Raw genomic sequence first — 11,225 nt, forward strand, 5'->3', positions numbered from 1 at the left:
CTCCTCGGCAGTCACGGAATCATTCTGCCATCCTGAGTATAGTGTTCTTGCTCTGTTCACATTTCAGGATAAGCTTTTCTTGCTTTTTCGCCGTCTAAAACTGTGGTCTGACAAGTGTGGCGCTAACCTAGTACCTGGAATTAATTTTGAAAGCTCTTTATATTGGTACCTGACCACGCTGTTGGGGTTGAATTCTTAAAACCTTTGTTAAATTAACACTGTTGCTAGCTAGAGATGCAATGAGGTGTAAGAGTCAACAACTAAAAAAAAAGTGAAAGTCGTGATTTGTAACGAAGTGCCCAGTGACTGAGTATCTTTCACTGCTTACCTGTCATCTCTAGTGTAGTGATCTGTCCCTTTCCATTTCTGCATGCTATAACACACCACTTGCAAATAGGTCAACCACTGTCAGGCATTTCTCTCCTCCACATCTGAAATGTGTCAGCCACCTTTCCTCTGTGCAGGACTTTCCCATGCCCACGGTGCATATTCCCTGAGCCCCTTGGGTTACTACTTCTGCCTCATTTCCTTCTTAATCTAAGCTATTCTCTTCAGAAGCTGAAGGCTTCCCTAGGCTAAGTGCGTATGTATAACCCTGACACTACTGTGTTCCCTAAACCCGCATATTCCTCCATCACCAAATCTCTTCCAGGTTCTAAGAGAACATAGTTCTCAGTGGCTGGATGCAGGATCTTGGAATCAAGCACAGGGATGAGAAAACCACACAGGAAGGTGAGGCTGGGAGGCCTGCACAGGGTATCAGAGCCCACACAGTATGGAAAAGGCATCCTTGTGTGACAGAGGGGAACCCAGTATGGAGCTAGAGTGGGGTGAGGACTGGTGTCCCCATATGGCAGTGGTGGCACTATTGGACCAGTATACATGCTAAGGCCAGAGTAAGAAGAGGACATTCACCTTGTCAGAGCCACTTGGTGTAGGTGTCAGAGCCCAGGCAGCATGGGAATGGTGCCCTTGGCGAGGTGCAAAGACGGCAGTGGCCTGACAAGGGTATCGGAGCCAGAACACCGTATGTAGGTAGAGATGTATGGAGGAAGTTATATGCAAGGGGATTGTAGTTGGTAGTAACAGCAGGAGATTGGCTTCATTCAAGAGGACTGATGATCATATAAGTCAAAGTATTAAGAATAATTAGAGATGAAATTCTCATTTTTGGAGAAAGGAGTTACAGATAAGGAAAAGGAAATTCCTAGGATAAACTGGTTTGGGGTTGAAATTAGAGATATCAGTGTCATATGTACCTTAGATAAGAAAGTGTGTGTTAATACATAAATAGATGATGATGAATAGGTACCGTGTTTCCCTGAGAATACGACCTACCCGGAAAATGAGACCTTGCATTATTTTTAAGAAGACATCCCCTGAAAATAAGTCCTATTGCTTTTTTTGGTGCAAAGCTTAGTTTAAGACCTGGTCTTATTTTCAGGGAAACATGGATTAGGGCTTATTTTTAGGGGATGTCTTATTAAAAATCATGCTAGGGCTTATTTTCCTGTTAGGTCTTATTTTCAGGGAAACACAGTAGACGAACAAATGGATTTCCCCTAGCCTAGTAGCAATGACACCAATGTCCCAAGAAGCATCCAGAGTGCCCAGATGTTGGTTTCTAAATACTATTTTCCACTGAAAAAAATCAGTAATTGTTGGAGAAATGCCTCATTCCAGGTCTAGTGTATAGAAAATGCAAAATAACTGGACAATTTGGGCCAAAAATTAAGAAGTGCTCAAGAATGATGAGGTGTAGAGAAGCCGTTTGGAATGGGACTATCATTTCTAATCTAGGACATTTTAGGAATCAAAATAAATTATGATGGTAACTCATGAAGGAAAAATGAACCCATGATTTTATACTGACAATTTGATGAAGAATAGAATATTTATAAAGGATGAATCTGGTTAATTTCAAAAGACAAAAGAGCAGCTGTGCAGCAGAGAAGTCTGGTAGACACCACCTTGATCCAGGAATTGAAGTGGCATCATCAGTAGTGGGATGAATTGGAATATTGGCCCATCTAATAGGATGCAGTGAGAAGAGAAGACAATCACTTTCAGATATTCCTGCCCAAGATGCATTAGCTGAATCTGATCATGAGGGAAAAATCAAACAAATTGAAATTGATGGTCATCTTACAGAATAACTGGTATGTATCTTCAAAGGTGATAAGATCATTAAGTTCAAGGAAAGAATGATGAACTGTTCCAGGCTGAAGAAGACTAAAGTGATATATACAATTGAAGGAAACATGAGAATCTGGACTGGATCCTTTTGTTATAAAACATAGTGGTGGAACATTTGTCAAAATTTGAAATGGCCTGCGGACTAGACAGTTTAACATATTAATGCTGATTTCCTTATTTCATGTTTGTATTGGGTTATATCGGAGAATGTCCTGTACTGGAGGGAATACAAAGTAAAGTCTCAGAGGGTAGGCTATCAGGTCATCAGCTTACTCTGAAATAGTTCCAGGTAGTGGGCAGTGAAAGTACTATGTACTGTAACTACAACATTTCTTTAAGTGTGAAGTTGTTTTAAAATATTATGAAAGTTTAAAAAGCAGTTCTTGAGAGCATGTTGAAGGTATTACAAAGAATTTTACCATCATTCTTCTTATTACAATGCCAAGTCATTTACTACAGATACACAGGGATAATGAATATCGTGTTTCCTCAAAGGTGTGTCACACATACATCACTTTCCAAAGCCATAGGTCTCAGTCTTTCAGTGAACTAAGTGGGATGTATCTTATTATTGGATTGGGCTCCTCCATATTCTCCACCCTTTCCTGACTTTTGGCCTTACTTCTCAGAGATCATCAGCAAGAAAGCACTGACGCTAGACCTGATTACCTCAGCATAGATTGCTGTGTGTGTGGTGTTTTTTTTTTTCCTTTCAACTGAAGAGGAGTCTGGATTAACAATTGAATTGGAGTCTGGATTAAAATATTGCTGAAACCTACATCAGCTCAGAGCCTCTGAGCATCAGTTTTCATTATTTGAAAATGAAGACCAAGGTTATGTCACCTTGGGGAATTGTTGTGAATGCCAGAGAGGGCAGGAAGACAGGGGATCTGGAGACAGAGACGAATCCAGCCATGTTATTACTGTAACAAAACAGAGAGTCCTTAAACCCTCACATGGTGACTACAGAGAGAAAGGTGCTGTGTCTCCCACACAGCCTAGGAGAATCCTTTTCTGCCCAGAGGAGGTGGACTCTCATCATGTATCAATGATGGCACAGGGCACGGCTGTTACATGCATAAATATTAATTGATGCCTTTGATATCTTTGTTTTCCAAATGTATTTTCAAAATCTCCCTTAAAATTAGCATTCTTCTTATTTAGGAAATAAATTCATAATTTATGATGAGGACTGGATTGTGAAATAAATATGAAATCATAGCTCAACAAAACATATATACCATTGCTGCTACCAATTTTGCTAGTATTATTTCTATGAAAAAGTGTGTGTGTGTGTGTGTGTGTGTGTGTGTGTGTGTGTGTGTGTGTGTTTTGAAACTTTCTGTCTTCTATACTCTTTCCTAAAGAAGATCATAGTGGATCTCAGGCTTGTGACTGACATAAAAGAAATTGAATTTAAATAGGAGGTCAAGGATTTTTATTCAATTTAAAACAAAAACATTGTGACAATCTTATGAAATCATGAAGTTTCTCCTCAAAAAATGCTGACGTAAAATTTTGACCTAAATTTTTCATGGTATTACAGCTTAAAGACAGACCTATTTAAAACAATGGTTCTTTTGTTTTCTGGTACTTGGCATCGTAGGGTGAAAAATAAAACGGTAATGTTCCTCATGTCATTATCAAATTAGTTTGGTTAAGATTTCAGGATAATTTGGCAAATTTCCAGTTTTAATGAGCAGAAACCTCAACTTACATTGCATGAAATAATAAATAAAGGGTATTTGTGTACCTAAACAAATGAAAAGTCCAGTGTGTTTTGGCTAGCCCAGGTTTATTGGGTATGTCAAGAAGAGAGGAGTTCACTCAGGTCTATGGGTTCCGCAAGGGAAGTCTGCTGGCGAGTCCTTGGCTTGGTTTCTTATGCTCAATAGGCTTTTTAAAGTCAATCTGATATTCCTTGTGGAAAGTTCCAGCAAAGCAGACTTTTAAAAAGCTTATGTGATCTATCACTCTTCCTGTTGCACTTACACAAATAGGTGAAATTTAATGAGATTACAATTTTTTGCAAACAAATCAGTCTTTCTGTGATTATGCTTAATAGAAATGGTGGTGACTATAGAGAGAAAAGTATATGTCAATAAGAAATTACGGTGTATCCCTTATTAGGTTCCAGCCTGGATTATTGTGTTGGAAGTGTCGATATGTGCCTGCAAATCAGACTGGATCCTGAATTCTTCTAGTTTCCTCTAATTAGTTTGCACATAAATCTGCAAACTAATGTTTCCAAATTTCCCCCACCCTTATGACTTGGAATCACTAAGAACTAAAACTACCATTTTCTGAAGCCCTACGATGCAACCTGGATGATTTGAATATAAACTTATAAAGTTCAAAGAAATCACCACAGCAGATGATATATACACTTTTGTGCCTGGTATCGTGTGTTCCATGCAGCAAGTTTATCAGAATACTCAATGCCATCAGCAAAGATTTAAGATGCAAAAGATGCTTGGGGAGCCCAACATCAACAAACCTTGATGGACTGCTTTCCAGACTGAGACTGGGTTTTTGTTCCAACCGTTAATCTCTGTTTTTCTTTTTCTTTTCATAGCAGTTCCCCTAATTAAATGCCTAAATACTTGAAGTACCCAGGAAATATTCTCTACAACCAAGACCTAACAAATAGTTCCCCTGGTCTTTAATGAACAAATGAAAAACCAAATGAGAAGTGCACCTTCATATTATTCACAGGAAAGAATAGTATCTCTTCTTTCATTGAACAAGAGAGGTAAGTGACGAAGACGCTCTGCTGGACTAGGGCTGAATTGGGGCTTGCCTCTTTGTGGAGAATCCAGTTTGAGCAAGAATCCTGCCAAGTCAATTTAGTGAAATCCCCCATCCTTGGTATCTGACCACTCTAGATACCCCATCACCCTGTCCTGGCTTCAGAAGAATTCTGTTAGTTGATCTAACAAAAATCCTCTTTAGTTAGCTTTGATGATATCTCTTAGTAATTTTCCATTTACTGAGCCCACTGTGTCTCTTGCGTATTAATTGCCACTTGTCCTTTTACACATCAGAGTTAAGTCAAACCTCCGCCCTCCACTGCAAGACCCATTGCAGTGGTCCCTTCACCGATCAGGATGGCCCCCTCTCTCTTGAATAAATATTGACTTACCATTCTTTAAAAAAAATAATCCAGTGTGTAAAGCTTCAGGGAAAGCTTGATGTGGTCTTTAATTAATTAATTAATTTATTTATTTGGGTGACAATTGTTAATGAAATTACATAATTTCAGTTGTACAATTCTGTATTACATCACCTATAAATCCCATTGTCTGTTCACCACCCAGAGTCAGTTCTCCTTCCATCACCATATATTTGATCCCCCTACCCTCATTTTCTACCCCCTTTCCCTCTGGTAACCACTAAACTATTGTCTGTGTCTATGAGCTTTTGTTTCTCATTTGTTTGTCTTGTTCTTTTGTTGTTTTTGGTTTATATACCACATATCAGTGAAATCATAGGGTTCTCTGCTTTTTCTGTCTGACTTATTTCGCTTAACATTATACTCTCAAGATCCATCCATGTTGTCATCTTTGTTCCTATATCATCTTTGATTACCGCCGAATAGTATTCCATTGTGTATATATACCACAACTTCTTTATCCATTCATCTATCGAAGGACATTTTGGTTGTTTCCATGTCTTGGCCACTGTAAACAAAGCTGCAATGAACATTGGAGCACATGTGTCTTTATGTATAAATGATTTCAAATTTTTTGGGTAGATACACAGGAGAGGGATTGCTGGGTCATATGGTAATTCTATTCGTAATTTTTTGAGGAACCTCCACACTGCCTTCCATAGCAGCTGCACCAGTCTGCATTCCCACCAACAGTGTATGAGGGTTCCTTTTTCTCCACAGCCTCTCCAACACTTGTTACTATTTGTCTTGTTGATGAGAGCCATTCTGACTGGGGTGAGGTGATATCTCATTGTGGTTTTTAGTTGCATTTCTCTGATGATTAGTGATGTTGAGCTTTTTTTCATATGTCTATTTGCCATTTGTAAGTCCTCTTTGTAGAAATGTCTCTTCAGGTCCTGTGCCTATTTTTCAATTGGGTTGTTTGCTTTTTTGTTGTTGAGTTTCATGAGTTCCTTGTATATTTTGGATGTTAGACCCTTATCGGAGGAACTGTTTGCAAAAATCTTCCCCCATTCAGGTGGTTGCCTCTTTATTTTGTCTATGGTTTCTTTTGCTGGGCAGAATCTTTTAAGTTTCATATAGTTCCATTCATTTATTTTAGCTATTACTTTCATTGCCTTTGGAGTCAAATTCATAAAATGGTCTTTGAACCCAAGGTCCATAAGTTTAGTACCTATGTTTTCTTCTATGCAGTTTATTGTGTCAGGTCTTATGCTTAAGTCTTTGATCCATTTTGAATTAATTTTGGTACGTGGTGACAGATAACAGTCCAGTTTCATTCTTTTGCACATGGCTATCCAATTCTCCCAGCACCATTTATTGAAGAGGCTGTCTTTCCTCCATTGTATGTTTTTAGCTTCTTTGTCAAAAATTATCTGTCCATATTTATGTGGTTTTATTTCTGGGTTCTCAGTTCTATTCCATTGGTCTATGTGTCTGTTTTTCTGCCAATACCATGCTGTTTTCGTTATTGTAGCCCTGTAATACAAGCTAAAGTCAGGGAGTGCGATACCTCCAGTATTGTTCTTTTTTCTTAAGATTGCTCTGCATATTTGGGGTCTTTTGTGGTTCCAAACAAATCGGATGATTTTTTGTTCTATTACTTTAAAAAATGCCATTGGGATTTTGATGGTGATTGTATGAAATCTGTATATTGCTTTGGGTAATATGGCCATTTTAACTATGTTGATTCTTCCAATCTATGAGCATGGAATGTCTTTCCATTTCTTTGTGTCTTCTTCAATTTCTTTAAAAAATCTCTTATAGTTTTCAGCATATAAATCCTTCATATCCTTGGTTACGTTTATTCCTCGGTATTTTATTCTTTTTGCTGCAATTGCAAAAGCAGTTGTTTTTTGTATTTCTTTTTCTGAGATTTCATTGTTAGTATATAAGAATGCAATGGACTTTTGTATGTTGATTTTGTAGCCAGCAACTTTACTGTATTCGTTGATTGTTTCTAATAGCTTTTTGGTGGAGTCTTTAGGGTTTTCTGTATATAGCATCATGTCATCTGCAAAGAGTGATATTTTAACTTCTTCATTCCCAATTTGGATGCCTTTTATTTCTTTCTCTTGCCTGATGGCTCTGGCAAGGACTTCCAACACTATGTTGAAAAGCAGAGGTGATAGGGGACAGACCTGTCTTGTTCCTGAATGTAGAGCAAAGGGCTTCAGTTTTTCACCATTAATTATGAGATTAGCTGAGGGCTTGTCATAGATGGCCTTTATTATATTATTTTCCTTCTATAAGTGTTTTATTAAATGTTTTAATCATAAATGGATGTTGTATCTTGACAAATGCTTTTTCTGTATCAATTGATATAATCATGTGATTTTTGTCCTTTATTTTGTTTATGTGATGTATCACATTGATGGATTTGCAAATGTTGAACCACCCTTGTGCCCCAGAGATGAACCCCACTTGGTCATGATGAATAATCTTTTTAATGCATTGTTGTATTCGATTTGCTAAAATTTTGTTTAGGATTTTTGCATCAGTATTCATCAGAGATATAGGTCTGTAGTTTTCTTTTTTTTGTGTTGTCCTTACCAGGTTTTTGTCTCAGGGTAATGTTGGCCTCATAAAATGAGTTAGCGAGTACTGACTCTTCTTCAATTTTTTGGAAGAGTTTGAGCAGGATTGGTATTAGATCCTGTTTGAAGGTTTGGTAGAATTCACTAATGAAGCCATCTGGTCCCAGACTTTTGCTTTTGGGAAGGTTTTGGATGACTGATTCAATTTCTGTACTGGTGATCGGTCTGTTTAGATTTTCCAGTTCTTCATGGTTCAGCCTTGGAAGTCTATATGTTTCTAAGAACTTGTCCGTTTCTTCTAGGTTATTGAATTTGGTGGCATATAATCCTTCATGGTATTCTTGCATGGTCCTTTGTATTTCTGTGGTGTCTGTGATAACTTCTCCTTTTTCATTTCTGATTTTGTTAATTAGTGTCTTCTCTCTTTTTATCTTAGTGAGTCTAGCCACAGGTGTATGGATTTTATTAATATTTTCAAAGGACCAGCTCTTTGTCACATTAATTTTTTTCTGTTGTCTTTTTGTTCTCTATTTCATTGAGCTCTGCTCTGATTTTTGTTATTTCCTTTCCTCTGCTGACCTTGGGTTTTACTTTTTCTTCTTTTTCTAGTTCTTTAAGGTGTAACATGAGGTTATTTATTTGGGATTTTTCTTGTTTCTTGAGATAGGCCTGTAATGATATAAATTTCCCTCTTAAAACTGCTTTCGCTGCATCCCAAAATTTTGGTAAGATGTATTTTCATTGTCAGTTGTTTCTATGTATCTTTTGAGCTCTCCTCTAATTTCTTCTTTGACCCAGTCGTTCTTTAAAAGTATGTTGTTTAATCTCCATGTATTTGTGTTGTTTCCTGCTTTCTTTTCACAGTGGATATCCAATTTCAAAGCCTTGTGATCAGAGAATATGCTTGGTATGATTTCAATCTTCTTCAATTTGCTGAGGCTGCTTTTATGTCTCAATATATGGTCTATCCTTGAGAATGTTCCATGTACACTTGAAAAGAATGTATAGTCTGATGTTTTAGGATAAAGTGCTCTATATATGTCAACGATGTCCATTTCATCTACTGTGTCATTTAGGGCTGCTATTTCGTTATTTATCTTCTGTTTGGATGATCTATTCATAGCTGTCAATGATGTATTTAAGTCCCCTAGTATAATTGTGTTTTGGTCAATTTCTCCCTTTAGTTCTGTTAGTAGTTGCTTGGTATATTTTGGTGCTCCATGATTGGGGACATAAATATTGATGCCTGTTATGTCTTCTTGTTGTATAGTTCTCTTTACCATTATGAAATGTCCATCTTTGTCTCTTGTTATCTTTTTCACCCTGAAGTCTGTTTCATCTGATATCATTACGGCTACACCTGATTTTCTCTGGGTACCATTTGCTTGGACTGTCAATTTCCACTCTTTCACTTTGAGTCTATGCTTGCCTTGTAGCTGAGATGTGTCTCGGAGACAGCATATGGTTGGGTTTAGTTTTTTGATCCAATCTGCTACTCTGTGCCTTTTTATTGGTGAGTTCAGTCTATTTACTTTTAGGGTGATTTACTTTTAGGGTGATTTTTGATACGTGAGGATTTCCTGTCATTCTATCTTTAGTTTTTTTAGGTGATTTACTTTTAGGGTGATTATTGATATGTGAGGATTTCCTGTCATTCTATCTTTAGTTTTCTGGTAAGGCTGTGTCTCCATTGTTTCTTTGTCTTTTTGTTGTTGTCTATTATTCCTGTGTGGTTGTATTCTATGATGTTTCCCTCTGTTTCTTCTTTTATTACAGTATGTATTTCAGTTCTGGAGTTTTTTTGAGTGGTTACCCTTAAGTTTATGTAAAAGAAAGTTTGATATTTAGAGTATTCCATTATCTTCATCACTCTTACTTTCTCCATTCCTATATTCCGGTTCAGGGCTCTACTCGCCCCCTTTTTATGTTTCGGTTGCCACAAATTGTCCCTGTTGAGCTCGTCAAATAGCCTCCTTTAGTATTTCTTGTAGTGCTTGTTTTGAAATTAGTGCTTGTTTTGTATTAGAAAATTCCCTCAGCCTCTGTATGTCTGGCAAGGTCTTTAATCCTTCTTCATATCTACAGGATATCTTTGCTGGATATATTATTTTTGGCTCATGATTTCTCTCTTTCAATAGTTTGAATATTTGGTTCCACTCCCTCCTGGCTTGTAGAGTTTATGCTGAAAAATCTGATGATAATCTAATGGGCTTTCCTTTGTAAGTTACCGTCTTCTTTTCCCTGGCTGCCTTGAGGATTTTTTGTTTGGTGTTAATTTTAGACAGCTTCAATACAATGTGCCTTGGAGAAGGTCCGTTGGGATTGAGGTAATTAGGTGTTCTATTTGCTTCTTGGATTCGAGGATCCAGTTCTGTCCACAAGTTTGGGAAGTTCTCATTAACAATTTCTTTAAATATATTATCTGTTCCCTTCTCTCTTTCTTCTCCTTCTGGTATGCCTATTATTCTTATATTGCTCTTTCTGATAGAGTCAGAAAGTTCTTGTAGAGTTCTTTCATTTGTTTTAAGTCTCAAGTCTCTTTCTTCTTCCATCTGTGTAATTCCCAGGTTTCTATCTTCGATGTCACTGATTCTTTCCTCCATCTGGTCAACTCTACTACCTAAGCTGGTTATTCATTCTTAATTTTTTTCTGTTGAGTCCTTAATCTCCATGAATTCTACTTTAAAAAAAAAATTTCAATCTCTTTTGTAAAATGCTCAGGTTGTTCTTTGATTGCGTTTCTGAATTCATTAAATTGCCTTTCTGTGTTTTCTTGCATCTCATTGAGTTTTTTCCGAACTGCAATCTTGAATTCTCTGTCATTTAAGTCACATATTTCCATATATTTAAGTTCCTCTTCTGGAGACTTTTCACTTTCTTTCTGAGCTGTCTTGTTGCCTTGGTTATTCATGGCAATTACTGATTTATTATTTCTCTTCCTAGACATCTACAGGAGTGACTTCTTCAACAGGTTGATAGGAAGAGGTCTTTCTTTTGTTTTCCAGTACTTGTTGGTAAAATGTTTTATTTTCTCTCCGACTGCAGCCTTTTTTTCCCTTTCTCACACAGTAGTGCTATGTTTTCTCTGCACTATTCCAGCTTCTGACACAATGGGGGGATTGCCTGGGAGACTGGCTTCTGCTCTGTTAACAGTTCATCTGGGTCTTAAGGCACCACGTCCCTGTGTGGATGCTGAGAGCTTTTGAAGTTCTAAAGCTCTTTCTGTACCCGATTCAGAGCCCATATGTATTAGCAGTTCTGTTTACTCCTGCAGGGATCACCCTGATAGTTGGGGCCAGGGGCGGGGTACGTTGTGAGAA

This window comes from Rhinolophus hipposideros, assembly GCF_964194185.1.
Source record: "Rhinolophus hipposideros genome assembly, chromosome: 12".
Classification (NCBI taxonomy): domain Eukaryota; kingdom Metazoa; phylum Chordata; class Mammalia; order Chiroptera; family Rhinolophidae; genus Rhinolophus; species Rhinolophus hipposideros.